The 14,026-nt window shown below is 40.0% G+C and overlaps 1 protein-coding gene across 3 annotated transcripts in view; it reads right to left on the bottom strand.

Moving 5' to 3' along the window:
- CCSER1 (coiled-coil serine rich protein 1) overlaps positions 1–13,810 on the bottom strand; it is a 1,246,259-nt gene extending 1,232,449 nt beyond the window's left edge. The window contains exon 1 of one of the 3 annotated variants that reach the window (XM_029234577.1): positions 13,421–13,810. The gene's annotated coding sequence lies outside the window, so the exon portion shown is untranslated. Of the gene's footprint in view, positions 1–13,015; positions 13,167–13,420 lie in introns of those variants that run through there. The other 2 variants (XM_029234583.1, XM_029234578.1) reach the window with 2 other exon arrangements.
- Positions 13,811–14,026: the final 216 nt, after the last annotated feature.

The raw sequence follows: 14,026 nt of genomic DNA, 5'->3' as shown, positions 1-14,026 counted from the left end.
GTGTCTGTTGTAACTTCTCCTTTTTCATTTCTAATATTATTTATCTGAGTCCTCTCCCTCTTTTTCTTGGTGAGTCTGGCTAATGGTTTATCAATTTTATCTTCTCAAAAACCAGCTTTTAGTTTTATTGATCTTTGCTATTGTTTTCTTTGTTTCTATTTCATTTATTTCTGCTCTGATCTTTATGATTTCTTTCCTTCTGCTAATTCTGGGTTTTGTTTGTTCTTCTTTCTCTAATTCCTTTAGGTGTAAGGTTAGATTGTTTATTTGAGATTTTTCTGGCTTCCTGGGGTCAGCTTGTATAGCTATAAACTTCCCTCTTAAAACTGCTTTTGCTGCATCCCATAGGTTTTGGATCATTTTGTTTTCATTGTCATTTGTCTCTGGATATTTTTTCATTTCCTCTTTGATTTCTTCAGTGATCTCTTGGTTATTTAGTAACATATTGTTTAGCCTCCATGTGTTTGTGTTTCTTTCCCTGTAACTGATTTCTAATCTCATAGCATTGTGGTCAGAAAAGATACTTGATACGATTTCAATTTTCTTAAATGTACTGAGGCTTGATCTGTGACCCAAGATGTGATCTATCCTGGAGAATGTTCTGTGCACTCTTGGAAGAAAGTGTAATCTGCTGTTTTTGGATGGAACGTCCTATAAATATCAATTAAATCTATCTGGCCTATTTTGTCATTTAAAGCTTGTGTTTCCTTATTAATTTTCTGTTTGGTTGATCTGTCCATTGGTGTAAGTGAGGTGTTAAAGTCCCCCACTATGATTGTGTTACTGTCGAGTTCCTCTTTTATAGCTGTTAGCAGTTGCCTTATGTATTGAGGCGCTACTATGTTGGGTGCATATATACTTATAATTGTTATATCTTCTTCTTGGATTGATTCCTTGATCATTACGTAGTGTCCTTCCTTGTCTCTTTTAACATTCTTTATTTTAAAGTCTATTTTATCTGATATGAGTATTGCTTCTCCAGCTTTATTCTGATTTCCATTTGCATGGAATATCTTTTTCCATCCCCTCACTTTCAGTCTGTATGTGTCCCTACGTCTGAAGTGGGTCTCTTGTAGACAGCATATATATGGGTCTTGCTTTTGTATCCATTCAGCGATCCTGTGTCTTTTGGTTGGAGCATTTAATCCACTCACGTTTAAGGTAATTATCAATATGTATGTTCCTATGACCATTTTCTTAATTGTCTTGGGTTTGTTTTTGTAGGTCCTTTTCTTCTCTTGTGTTTCCCACTGTAGAGCTGGTTTGGTGGTGCTGAATTCTCTTAGCTTTTGCTTGTCTACAAAGCGTTTGATTTCTCCATCAAATCTGAATGAGATCCTTGCCGGGTAGAGTAATCTTGGTTGTAGGTTCTTCCCTTTCATCACTTTAAGTATATCATGCCTCTCCCTTCTGGCTTGTAGAGTTTCTGCTGAGAAATCAGCTTTTAACCTTATGGGAGTTCCTTTGCATGTTATTTGTCATTTTTCCCTTGCTGCTTTCAATAATTTTTCTTTTTCTTTAATTTTTGCCAATTTGATTACTATGTGTCTCGGTGTGTTTCTCCTTGGGTTTATCCTGTATGGGACTCTCTGCGCTTCCTGGATTTGGGTGGCTATTTCCTTTCCCATGTTAGGGAAGTTTTAGACTATAATGTCTTCAAATATTTTCTCGGGTCCTTTCTCTCTCTCTCCTCCTTCTGGGACCCCTATAATGCGAATGTTGTTGTGTTTAATGTTGTCCCAGAGGTCTCTTAGGCTGTCTTCATTTCTTTTCATTCTTTTTTCTTTATTCTGTTCCGCAGCACTAAATTCCACCATTCTGTCTTCCAGGTCACTTATCCATTCTTCTGCCTCAGTTATTCTGCTATTGACTCCTTCTAGTGTAGTTTTCGTTTCAGTTACTGTATTGTTCATCTCTGTTTGTTTGTTCTTTAATTCTTCTAGGTGTTTCTTAAACATTTCTTTCATCTTCTCGATCTTTGCCTCCATTCTTTTTCCGAGGTCCTGGATCATCTTCACTATCATTACTCTGAATTCTTTTTCTGGAAGACTGCCTATCTCCATTTCATTTAGTTGTTTCTCTGGGGTTTTATCTTGTTCCTTCATCTGGTACATAGCCTTATGCCTTTTCATCTTGTCTATCTTTCTGTGAATGTGGTTTTTGTTCCACAGGCTGCAAGGTTTTAGTTCTTCTTACTTCTGCTGTCTGCCCTCTAGTTTGAATCCTGGTTCTTCATTTAATAGATTTCTATATTGGTCAAGTTACTTAACTTCTCTGTGCTTCAGTTTCTTGACCTGGTCCAATATGCTGAAGAACAGCAGGATCTGGCACTCTTGTCCATAAGCACTTTTCAGCAAATGCTGAAGGTAAATAATAATAGTGAGTAGGCAAATAGCTGCAACCAAACCGAGTTTTTATAGGAGTGTTTCATCTCTAGTATTATTAGAAAATTACTAGCAATTGGGAGATTGGGATTGACATATATACACTAATATGTATAAAATGGATAACTTATAAGAACCTGCTGTATAAAAAAATAAATAAAATTTTAAAATTTTAAAAAAAGAAAATGACTAGCAACTTTTAATCTCTAAAATTAATGATGATATTATTTGGCATAATTCTAAATACTTAGTAAAAAAATTATTAGTTTTCCAAACTGAGTTTATTTAAGATGGTTTTAGAAAACTTTTGCTTTATTCATTTTTTAGCACTTTTTAAAATTCCTTCTTCTACATCTAAGTTATTCTGACTCCATATTTTTCTCTGAGTTATATAACTAGCTTTGCCAAGGGGAAAAATCACTAAAATATATAGCTTTTCTTTTTATGCTTCATAATTGAAACATTCCTGCTGGCAATAGGTACAAGAAAAAAATCAAAACAGGAAAGAGAAACAGCATGATGTACAGGATAGATAGTAGTTATACTTCAAACATGTGAAAAGCAGAATTATAAAGTGAAAATATCCCCCAGGAAAAGGCCCCACAACCATTTTCTATGGTTCATGCACTTGAAATACAGGGAATTTCTGACCAAAAGGAAAACAGTGGTACCTAAACTATTCTTGCACTGTCCCAATAAGGGAAGATATAGACAGGTACACAATTTACCTACATCATGTAAAAGTGATCAGTAAGTCAATACCACACCAGTGACAGGATGACTTCCATGTAAACAGAAGTTTTCCTATGATGACATTATCACTTATTGCCACACTGAACATTCAGAGCAATGATATGTGTGATCCCAAGTTCCAGAAGCCTTAGAAAATGAATATGGAGTGAATGTTCATGATGCTTGTTTGAGGACATGACAAACCAGACAGTCCTTTGGCCCCCAATCTCCATATCAGCCTATGCTACTTTCCTTAAACCTTGCTATCCCCTAACGCCCATGGTATGTATGCCATAGTTCCTCCATTCCTTTCATTTTTTCAAGACTTTTGGCCATTTTAGGTTACTTGGTTCCAAGTTAAGAACACATTTTCAGTCCATGAAAAAGCCATGAAGGGCAGTATTCAAAGTGAGCCTAGATGTGGTTAGCACTGGGAACAGTTCACATAAGACGTACAATATTCAAGTCACTCTTAAGCAGTATTCATTCATTTATCAATTACTGAGCATCTTCACATCACAGAGTTAGATGAGCTGTTTGAAAAAGAGAATAAAGCACAGAACACCTGCCCTCATTAAGTTCACAATCCAGTGGGCATGAAGCACAAGCAAGCAGTGAACTATGATACTTTAAAGGGAGATTTGATAATGATATATACGCAGGCTGTTACTGACAGTCAGAATAGGCTTCTTACATAGGGTTGAGGTAAGCATCCTTGAATTTTACATTTGAATTGAGCCTTGAAGGACCCACTGGAATAAACCAAATGATGGAAGGTTAGTCATTCCAAGTGAATGATGCAGCATCTGCAATGTCAGGCTCTATGATTAGCAGAAACAAAAACAACAAAGTATTTTGCACAGTTTTGCAAGAGAGGATTTTGGCAAGAGTCTAGTACCCTGGATAGCTCCCTTGCCTCAAAGGTGACTGGAGAGACTGAGGTCTAGATGATTGGAAGGGGGGCTGAAGGATCTCCAGAACTTCAAATTCACCAATCTATCCTATATTCAAATTAAAACTCTTTGGCTTTTAAGATACATCATCCAATCATTTCCTGCGTTAGACTTCTGGAGCTACGTTTTGTGTGTCATCATCCAATGAACCTGATGCTCCTCAGAAATATCCTGGGAGGCAATTCCTTCCTACTCTTCACTAGATAGTTAATGCTATACTGTCTTTATCCCTTCAGTGTTTTGAGCAGCACTTGGACCTGGCACCATCACGATTTCCCCCCGGAATGCTTCATATTACTCTCCCTCTGATCAACTTAGACCCTCCCACTGCAGGGCCCTTGATTCTTTCAAAAGGTTGACTGGTGTTGTTGAAGAAGATATCTCGCAATACCACCATATTTACGTCTTGAGGTACACTGTAGGAACTATCCCTCAAAGTTAATTTTAACCATAATGTTGCTATAAGTTTATACGTTTGCTGTGTACAAATCTGTAATGATTTTTTGATGGCCCTGTTTAGTAATCTATACTTTATGTTTAAAATTACTGCTATAAGAGGTACACTCTAACTTTTAAGTAACTCACTTATTAGTGAATACGTTTAGTTTTCTTGGGTCTGTTTGCACATGAATATAGTATTAAAAATTGAAAACAAAGTCAAATAACTATTCTTGAGCTATCTGCCCAGTAGGTAACATTCCTTTGAAAGTTTAGGAATCCTGGTGTACAGACCCATTGGTTTTGTTATCAATAAGATATTTTGAAACTTTACCTGAAATAAGTTACTCTTAGTCTGCATTTCTAATACTGAATTTGAGTTTTATTTAGAGGTATGGTTTATAGGTATGTTTTTCCTTTTCTTAACCTTCTCATCTGATGTCTTTTCCCTTTCAAGCTTTTCCTGGATGTCCTAAAGAATACTGTATCTTAGAAAAGAGTACTCACTAAACACATTTCATATATTCTGGCTTAATGATTTAATGTTCTGGTAATCTGTATACCTATAAATAACAAAAAACTATCAAACAAACAAAAATACTTGAGGAAGAATTGCCTAGAATGTCAAAGCCTACATCTGCATTTATTTCTGTCATGTTTTTACACTTGTTTTGATTTTATCTGTAAACCTTACATAGGTTTGTGATATATCATTTGCTGCTACTGCCAAAACCAAACAAAAAACAAAAAAGCCAAATACACAACAAAAACAACTCACTAACAGAATCACAGTATTTAACCTTGCAGGAAAGAGTTCATTGCAGTGAACAGGTACATAAGAAATATGACATGCCAGTCTGAATTTGGTTGATGAGGAAGGTGTATCACTAAGACTCCCAGAAAAGTTGAACTAAGGTAGTACACCTGGCTTAACAAACACGTCCTGAACAAAGGAATACCTCTAGGTTTCATTAACAAATGGGGAAAATCAGAGAAGGCATCACACAGTCTGAAGTATGTTTCTTCAGCTGTTTGACTTTCCAAACATGTCATATTCAAATAAGGTTACACAAAAGAATGGAGAAGAGCCAGATCATCTTGAAATAAACAAGTGACTTAGAATAAGAGAAACAGGCAAACACTAAAGAATCAAACCAGACATGGAAGAATCTGTATTCCATTCATGTGGATTAAGCTGTTAAGGAGCCACAGGAACCATAGGAGGTACACTCTTCTTGAAACAGACTGACTTATTCATAATAAGCATTTACAAAATGTCTGCTGTCAATGATGATGAATGAGGTAGCTCTATAGTGGGACACAGCCAGATAAGGGAAGATAACATGTAGCAAAATGAGGCAGTCTGGTGATGGTCAGAACCTGGAACTAGACTTGCCCTGTAGTCTGAAAAGCACTTTACAACCCCAGCTGTAAGTACTTCCAGAAAGTCCAACCTACCTGTGTATCTGGGGGTGGGGCAATATGCCGTAAGTGTCTGGCATCATGGAGGGCCAAGAGTGAGCCCTGGAAATGAAGCACACCTCTAAGAGCTGGAAATGACAGCCAGGAAAGTAATTACTAGGGGCAGCCGGGGGAGAATCTGCTGGCAGATGAAAAGGGCGCAGGAAGTGCGGTGGTTTAGAAGCATGATCCAAGTCCTTAAAGAAATAAAGAAGGCTCTGTCAGAAGAAAAGAAAGGCCTTGCTCAAATGCTATGAGAAATGGTGATATCGAGTAAGTTATCAAGAGGCAGGGGAAAACATTAGGTGAGAAATCAGTTTCGGTTATTAGAAAGAGGCATTACTGTAAACACATTATAACATTAGAGCTGGACAGCAAGGGTGGCTTGATGTTAAGTCCCAACGTGCTGGGCAAGAAGTCAATCTTCCTCTACACAGAAGGACTGGTCCTAAATCAGGGGAATGGCTAAGGTTCCAGTTAATGATTAAACGATTCCAGCAACAGAGAACAGGTTCTGACAAAATCTACAAAACCTCTCACCTAAGAGACACACTCAGTGAAACACCAATTTTTTTCCTTTTGATATTAGGCATCTACTTTTATTCATGTTATTGACTGATTTAAACACATTATGAAATACATAACTTTGTCCGTTAGTCTAGCAGAGGGCTTCAGAATAACCAAATTTAACTGTCCATGGACTTCTACAGAATTAGAATACTTATTTTTAAATATGCCCTTTGCTTCAAACATTTGAACATTGACTAAACCCACATTTAAATAAATAAGTTGAAGATTAAAAGCCAAAAGAAACTAAACTGATGTGATCATGTAATTTTTTTTTCTCATGGGAGACAGTTGAATTAACAGACTGCACCTAAGGTCAACTTTGCTTGAGCAAGGTTCTCAAAGCTTTGTGTGATCTTTTCCAGAAGATAAGCTGCATATCTCCAAATATGAAGAATATCTAATACCTTAATATTCTCTGCATAAAGGCACTCATTCTTTTTTTTGGGGGGGGGGCGGTACGCGGGCCTCTCACTGTTGTGGCCTCTCCCGTTGCGGAGCACAGGCTCCGGATGCACAGGCTCAGCGGCCATGGCTCATGGGCCCAGCCGCTCCGCGGTATGTGGGATCCTCCCGGACCCAGCCGCTCCGCAGTATGTGGGATCCTCCCGGACCGGGGCACGAACCCGTGTCCCCTGCATCGGCAGGCAGACTCTCAACCACTGCGCCACCAGGGAAGCCCGGCACTCATTCTTAAAATTATACTTGGTTACATCTTAAATTTCCACTAATAAGTTGGGAGATTCTGACCAGCTGGGGTAAAAGAATTGTGATTGAGTGGCACTGAGGGTAAAAAATATCAGTACTGAAAAGAACAATAAGAAGACGGGAGCATCACCCTTACAAGTCCTCCATCACTTCTTCCAGTCACCCAAAAAGCAACAACAGCACTGCTGAAGATAGTGGCAACACGGTGAGTACTGCACAGATATTGCTGGGCCCTGAGTCAAATCAGGAATAAGAAGAAAATACACTCCTTCACGTTTTCTGTCCACTGGTTTCATAATTTCTTCATCATTGTAAAAAAAAAAAAAAAAAAAATCAATGTTTGGTGTCGGTAGCTTTGGCAGAGCACAGAACAGAGTGTCAGTTTCCTCATCTCTAAAATACACACAAAACTTTATAATGTTAAGAGAATTGCATGGCATAACATATATAAAGTGCTTAACATGGAAGACATGTTCAGCACATTACAGCCATTGCTGCTGCTGTTAATAAACATCTCATAATTTGCAAAATATAAAGGAAAACAACGCCCGTGTTTACATATATTCTAGGACTCCCTTTATTTTAAAATACTTTTTAAAGTGTCAGTCTTTGGAAAAACATAAAATACCCTTAGAACGAAGGCAGACAGTTATTCAACCGATATTTATTTATGTGTTGGCCACCGTTAAATCCTGATGATTCTGAACCAATCACACAAATACACATAAAATTAAACTGCAATGAGTACCACAAGGTAGAAGAACATGGAACTAAAACAATATATAATAGGGCAACTAATGTAGCAAAGGAGGCCAAGGAAGGTTTCCTTAGAGAAGGGATGATTGAGCTCATATCTGAAAGGCAGGGGTTGAGGGAGTGGAGGGGGAAGGGAGGACGAAGTGAGGGACAAGGATACTAAGAGAGACAAAGGATTTGAACACATTATCTTTAATCTTGAAGGATGTACAGATGTGGTCTAAAATTTATTTTAGTAGTAAGAACATTGGAGAGAACATTCCACACTGGTGAAGCTATTGTTGAGCAGCTAAAATAACTGTAGTCTTACCCAGAGAAGATGATTATAAATGCCAAGACGAAAAATATCACGAGTCAAAAAAACTAAACAAAAAATGGTCAACCTTTGTACACTGTGCATATTTTTTGCCTTATAAATGACTACCAGTAAGGTCAGTCTGAGGTCATTATTACTGTCCAGTTAAATTCCACACTTATGTATTGCTTCCCCAATCAACAACAAACATGTGCACAGGAATTAGAAAGTCATTTTTGTTTTTGTTTTTAATTAAGATGTAATTCTTCTGATGGAGAATGTAATATTTTCTAGGTCTAAATAGTTAAAGCTTAGTTATCTCTACCAGATGAGGAAAGTATTTAGATACAAAATAGGTAGAAAACACAGTCTTCAAGTTTCACTATAAGATAGTCGAGGTCAGTGGTTCTCAAACTTTAGAGTGTGTGAGAATCATGTCGGGGACCCCAGTGCAGAGTTTCTGGTTCAATCATCCAGTGGAATTGCATTTTAACGAGTTCACTGGTGCTACCGCTCACGGAACCGCATTTTGAGAACTACTGCCCTAGGTTAAGAATTTGCCATTAGGTAACAAAAATGTTTCCTTATAAATGACATCTAGATTTTATTTAAGATCAGAACACAGTTACAGTGTTCAAATATTTTAATAAGTTTAATTAAAATTTCAAAATTGTTAGTACAGTGTAAATAACACAAAACGAAAAAGTACATTTTAAGTTAATCTAAATATAGGGCCAGGAATTTAGCCAAACAACAAACTTTATCTGTCAAAGACCTAAGCAGAAATTTTTTTTTTATTGTAATACCACAGACCCTAGTAAACATTTTCAACCACCATTTTTTTTTTTTTTTGCCATTTTGTTTAGCCCACATATGAAAACAGCTTAAAATGAAATACAGTCATTTTAAAGTGAGAACTGATAGCAATATGCTGGCACTGTATCAACTGCAGCTTAGACTGGTCAGCTTTACATTTTTATAGTTAAAGCTATACATTGAAGCATGTTTCTTTCGTTAGTGTCTTTCGTCAATCTCCTCATCTTTTCTCACTGCTTCTCCCATCGCAGACTTCATGTTTTATTGTTAACTGACACTCTCGCATAGTGAAGATAACATTGCTGATAGAAGCATACGTCCTCAATATAAAGCAAATAGATTTTGTCACTATCCAGTAAGGAAATCACGCAGAAGCTGTCAGTCATATAGTAGGAGAGATTATCAAAGTGATACACCTGTGACCTATAGTCCAAAACCAAACTCAAAAGAGACCAATTAACAGATACACTGGTCTGTACTTTGACTACACTGGAAATCATCCCATTCCTGCATGAATATGAAATAGGTGATTTAATAGGATTTTCACTTCTGTAATAACTCCTATCTATTCACTGTTGACAAAATATATACGCAAATCTTTTAATTCAACTAATCTGAAAGTAATTCTACTCTGTTATTTATTGAAAGTGATATCTAATATTTGTACTATTTCCTTATTGTCACCATAACATACTTCTCAGGTGTCATATTGAATAGACAGGCTCAATGTCAATTCAGATCTTTCCCCTTGTGGTCTTAAAATGGGGAAATGCATTTTAAACAGTTTTGTGTTTGCTTTTATATATATATATATATATATATATATATATATAAACAAATATATATACAAAAAGCAAATAACTAAGTTCAAAATGCTCAGAGACAGAGCATGCTCTTATTAGTAATACAATCTATTTACCAGAAGACAATTAAAACATCTTTAAAACTGTCACTACAATTCTAAAATTGTTCCCCATAGGCCCTACATCATAGCTATATATTCATGGAAAATAATGTAAGGATAGATTAACTATTATGCAGATGCATTCTAATAACTTTAAAATAAAAATATTATAGAAAATATATTAATGAGTTACACATTTTATATGAATAAAATATTAAGCATTCAATGACTACTCACTATGAATGCAGCTGTTCTTTTACATACCTCATACTCTTTCCTTTAGAGCAAATCTAAGGAGAGTTGGCTAAGGATGTAACTCAAACACCTCACTTCATGTACATGCCACCTTGTTATTAATACGAAATGCAATACTTTAGTGTGATGTGGTATATTTAAATATTTAGAGTAATTATCCTCTATAAATGCATATAAAGCACATTTTTCATTAAAAGGCAAGATAAAATCAAAAATTTGTCTTCTTAGGTACAGAAATATTGACAATTCCAAGAATGCAGCATACAGAATATTGTTCATCAAAAATAGACTCACCTGCACTTTGCACAACAAATTCAACCACTTTGCAATATCAAAATCTATTTCAAAACAAACTTATCTTTCTTAAATCTTATGTTCTTTTCTACAATTCCAGGAGACTTACATCTTATACCTTATATTCTCATCCACAAGCCACTAATCCTATTTATCCTTTAAGATCAAAACCAAGCAAGTCTTACCTACGCCGGAAGTCTTTTCAGACAAAATCCAGTATGAAATGTTACTGTCATGCTCTGAACTCCTGCAGTCTTCATTAGACATGCAACCTCTTATTGTCAAGGTTTGCTAACTCTGTTCAACCATGCGCATCAGATTTGCCCCAACTGGAGAGTAAGCTCCCGAAGGGCAGGAAGCAAGGAAGTCCTATGTTCCTCCACAGTACCTAGATAGTATCTTGCACATGACAGGCCCTTTATTATGAACACTATGTGATAAAATGCAATAAGGAGTTCAATATCTATAAAATGTAATATTTTTTTCATTTTCTACTTCATAAGTTTGATATAAATTAACATTCTACAGTAAAAAATTCATTATTAAAATAATAAACAGTTGCTGATTCTCTAATGGTGTCAAAGAAGTATTCATAAATGTGACTTTTAATGACTGCAATAATATAATTCATCAAGCACATTTTAAAATTCCCCATTACTTCTACATTCCAGTGATTCAGGAAAGTGAAGGTAACAGCCCTCAGAGTGCGGCGCTCAGTTCAAGTTTTAATGTGATATATAAAAACTGCACATGCTCCAATGCTAAAAATGTATTTTAAACCAACATGAATCTAACCAAATCAAAGTAACAAATCCTTAACACTCCTTTGTCTTCCAAATAAACAGGACTGTTAAGGAAAGCTACTTTCGCACTGGAAAAAAACAACAACAGTTGGCATGTTTTGATCAAAATAAGGAGCTCCTTAATTAATACCAAATGAAGACAAATCACTCTGACAATAAGTTGGTCAGTCTACTTCTCTTTCTTCTCCGTGAAATTACTGAACCGGCGGTTGCAATATGGAATTTCAAAGCTTTAAAAACACTGTACTTGGCAGGTGCTTAAAGACATCCCAATTTAAAATAATAAGGACACTGTCCTACTATCTCCGTCACAACCCCGTCATCGGTTCCATGAAAACGCAGGTTGCTACTTTTAAGAACAAACATAAAGTTGCTAAAGCATAGTTGGCAGACACTGTCCTAAGGCATTTCCAAGCTTCAAGTCATGTCTTTGGAATTTTTGCCTGTCATAAAGCAAAAAGAAACCGAAACAAATTAATTATGTTGTAGACTAGATTAACAGTATTTTAGGTCTTTTCTTAATAGCTAGTTGTAATTCTCATCAGTAACAATCGATATAAACTCACTAGGTGTCTGCTTCTCTTTCTTCCCCAAGGCTTTTAATAAAACCATCTTTATGGTAAAATGTGTGCACATTATTTTTAATAGCCTTTCTTAGGGGTAGAAATGGAGGATATGCGTTACATATCACTGGGAAGGTATCCAACTGTAAAGATATTAGAAATGAAAGCTGTTGAAACCAAGTAGGTACTTTCTGCCTGTAGCTGTTGTTATTGGTGGCCTGAAGAGGTAGGAGGAGTGTAGAATAAGTACATACAAACATTATAGGGCAAGAGATAGGTAACTTCTAAGAAGCATTTTTTTTCTACCTGTAAAATGACAAGTGATTTTCTGACTTCCTTCACCTCATATTCAATGCCCCACGGTGGGGAGGGGAAATGGAAAGCAGAATTGCTTCTAATTCTGAGAAAGAAAAGGGGAGACATGGGAGAGAGGAACAGAGAGAGAGAGGAGGAGAGAGGGCAAGAGAGAAGCTCAGGAACCACGGAAGGAAACCCGCAGAAATTTCACAACTCTTTGCCATAAATAGCCTTTCTTCTCACTCTGGATACCTCGTCCTCTACATCAGCAAGGCTCAGCCTCCACGCGCAGGGCAGCACCATTCACAAATCCCTCCGTCACCCCATCTCGCACACCTGCCCCTGATGGCACTGCTTGTACGAGTCCTGGGACACATGCCAAAAGGTGGCGGGAGGCGGAGCAAGGGGACACCTGCGGTTTCAGATCGGGACTGATTTCCTTTCCCGGGGAACCAACGCTTTGATTAGTCAGGAGCGCGAACGCGCGCGCACACACACACACACACACACACACACACACACGGACAGACACCCCTCCCTGGAGCCCTTGACACGCCACCACAAAGCAATTTGTTCACGCTAAGTCGCTGCTGTTCCTGCCGCCGCTGGAGAGCGTCTGACCCCCAACCCAGGAAGCCAGCGCCGGAGAACGAGCGGGTGGAGGAAAGAGGACGTCCAGGCTCCGGCACTGCGGCTCCCCGCCCCCTCCTTCCTCTTCCCCCTCCCACGCCACCGCCCCAGCCCGGGCGCCCGCAGCCCCCGGCGTCAGCGCTGCCCGGCCGCCCCTACCTGCGGGAAGCGAGCGGCGAGGGAGGGGAGCGGCCACCAGCCTGCGCCAACTCTTGCCTTCTCGGCCGGCCGCGCTCCGCATCGCCCCGGAGTGGCGGCCGCGGGGAGCCGAGCGCTCAAGAGCGCGGAGGAGAAGGCCACGCAGCACGCGGGGAGTCGCGCGACGGCGGAGAAGCGAGCCCGTCCGCCTCCCTCCCACCCCGCCCGCGAGGCCAGGTCTCCGCGCCGCGCACGCCGGGCCCACGGCCGGCGCCCCTGGCCTGCGCGCGGGCTGCTCCGGGGCGGCCCGGTCACAGCTCGGCCAGCCGCCGGGCGGTCCTCCCGCGTCAGCCTGAGGCCAGCGCCAGTGTCGCGGCGACGCGAAGCGCGACCCTCCGGGCGCGGGGGCACCGGGGGCGTTACTACCTGGAGGGCTCCGCGGCGCTTGTTAGGCTTCTCCCGGGCACGCGGGGATTTCTGTCTTCGGAGCACGGGGGTTGTCCTTCCTGGCCCCCCTCCTCTGCCCTCCCTCCCTGCCTTGGCCGTTGGGCTCCTTCTCTCCACTCCCAGTTGAACAGAGTCGAGCTGCGTTATTTAATAATCCTCCTGCTGCTCTGCCTGAGCCACCGCTTCCCAGGCAGTCATGTTGTGGAGAGAGGGAGAGCGAGAGGCGGATTGGCAGTCGGTCGGCGACTGTTCGTGGTGAGAGAGGGAAGAGCGGAGCAAGAGGAGGGCAGGGGAGGGACGTGGGGAGGCGCTTCCAAGTGTGTGAGTGCGCGGAGTGCGACTGAGTGGGGGACAACGGAGCCACCTCCCGGCTAGGCCGCGCTCCCTGACTAAGGAGGGCGGCGGCGAGCGCAGCTTTTATAGGAGCGGAGCGGGGGAGGAGTTAAACTGGGGCGGAGGGAGGGGTTAAACTGGGGCGGGGCGTGGATGGCTCCGAGGACGGCGCCCGGCCAACTGAGGCCGCGGGTTGCCACGCACGCATACTCTTGCATTAACGCGCGCACACCCACTGCTGGCCCGTTGCTG

Source organism: Monodon monoceros, unplaced genomic scaffold (assembly GCF_005190385.1).
Source record: "Monodon monoceros isolate NGI ecotype Baffin Bay Population unplaced genomic scaffold, NGI_Narwhal_1 Super_Scaffold_20, whole genome shotgun sequence".
Lineage (NCBI taxonomy): Eukaryota > Metazoa > Chordata > Mammalia > Artiodactyla > Monodontidae > Monodon > Monodon monoceros.
The sequence above is the reverse complement of the archived record's forward strand: the minus strand, read 5'-3'. Positions and strand labels throughout refer to the sequence as shown.